At 45.1% G+C, this 1894-nt stretch overlaps 1 protein-coding gene across 1 annotated transcript in view; it reads left to right on the top strand.

Annotated features, from left to right (window-relative positions):
* Positions 1-1894, top strand: part of LOC101860893 (protein kintoun) — a 25793-nt gene that overhangs the window by 14547 nt on the left and 9352 nt on the right. The gene's annotated exons all lie outside the window — the stretch shown is intronic.

Below are 1894 nucleotides of genomic sequence, written 5' to 3'. Positions count from 1 at the left end.
TCCCGCGCGCTCATATGACCTATGCAGTTGCGAGCGCCGTAAAACACTTTACAAAAACAAAACAAACAAAAAGTAATTGTCATTATTGCGTCGATTCGTTTCTCTCCACTTAATTAAACAAACGAAAATATACAATTCTCTTGCTTCGTCCTTTTTTATGTGTACGTTGAGTGGAAGCTCAGGGCTCTGAAGTCAGCCCATTGTGTTGAAATTGAAATTAGTCTTGTATCGTAAGCGTGCCCGAAAACAGCGGCGTTTAGTAGGAAGGTTACGACTTCTGTAAATTTAGTGGCAATCAATTTGGCTTGTGATGAGACTGGAGTTGTTATCTTCGCTGACAGCTCTAGCCACTCCAACCACTTCGTAAAGAACTTAAGTGTTGGATAGGGGCGTTAAACATTTACCATTTCACATGTTCACACACCACTTCAAAACGAGTTGGTAGATAGATCAGATACGTTTGTCGAGGTGACCGGCCGGCCCAGACCTTGGAGATAACTCTGGTGATGTTTGTAAATTGGTGTTTGATTGACAGGAGCTTGTCGATTAAGTAATTGGTGATGAGAACCTTTTCCCCGCAAATTAATAGATTGCGTTGGAACGGAAAAGGAAGTGCATAATGTAGTACCTACAAGTGTGCCCACCAGCCACGCACGTAGGGGAGGGGATAGCTGAAGACGAGCTGATTGCTTGGTTGCATTCTTTTGCAGTTTAGATCTATAGAATGTGTTCGCCAGTGTTGTCAAACAATCGTTTGTCTCTTAACACAAGTTACTGTTTTCGTGCTGCTGTTGTTGCAGCTGCTTTGTTTAGTGTGTGTGTGTTTGTGTGTGTGTGTGCGTGCGCGTGCATGTGTGAGCGCGCGCACGTGTGTGTGTGCGCGCGCACGTGTATGTGTGTGTGTGTGAGTAAGTGGGTGTGAGTCTTTTTAGGGGGGTGGGTCAGTTGATTTGAGCCCAAAAATCCCCAGTATTAAAAGGGGAAAGGGAATGTGTAATGTGTAGTATTTCATGAGGAATATTTTCCCTTTTTAGGAACGTGTATTTATCCCCACCTCACTGTGCTAAAGCGAGCTCGATTGCTTATTTCCGCACCTCTGTGTATTTGTCGTGTTTGTTTGTTTTTTTTGTCAACTCAGAAAACTGATCTTTTATTTATTCTTTCTAAATTTAAAACTGTGCATTATATAGAAGACGGATGATTGGAGGGCGCACCATATATGCAGGTCCTACTTCTTTTCTTTGGCTCTGTTGTTCGCTTCACTTTACTCCGACAAACAAAACAATTAACTTTTGAGAAGGACATCCCCCCTCCCCCTCTCCCCTGGTTTTCACAGGTTCCACATGCATGCTCGTGCATTTTGGGGTGGGTGGATGGGTAAATATGTGTAAGAGGGGAGGGAGGGGGGGGGCAACAAGTCCCTCCGACGTTTCACCCCCTATAAGCTTTACGTAGCATCATGTACACCTGGGTATGTCGGGAGGGCACAGGTGAAAGTAATGTTATTTTCGCTGGCGGAAAAAAGAGGTCAGTTCACCTTGCATTTCTCCGAGAGGGAGGGCGGTTGGCGGGCGCTCCTGCTGTACGCTCTGCTTCCTCTTTGCCTCGTGACTGCGGGCGTCACGGACTAGAAGGTCCTGCTCCTTTTCTTTCCCTCTGGTGGTGCTTTCTGTCCGTCTTTATGCTGCATCCCTGCACCAAATGGCGAGATATCGTGTCTGTGTCCTTCTCTTTATCCAAACAAACATACAGACAGACAGACGAACGAACCGATACGTAACATTTTTTTAAACGTATATCGGAGAGAGGGAGAGAGATAAGATAAGATAAGATAAGATACATCTTTATTGTCCAGATCCTGGCACATTGGTTTGGTGTTCCACCACGTGTACAC

This window comes from Aplysia californica, unplaced genomic scaffold (assembly GCF_000002075.1).
Source record: "Aplysia californica isolate F4 #8 unplaced genomic scaffold, AplCal3.0 scaffold00165, whole genome shotgun sequence".
Classification (NCBI taxonomy): Eukaryota; Metazoa; Mollusca; class Gastropoda; order Aplysiida; family Aplysiidae; genus Aplysia; species Aplysia californica.
The sequence above is the reverse complement of the archived record's forward strand: the minus strand, read 5'-3'. Positions and strand labels throughout refer to the sequence as shown.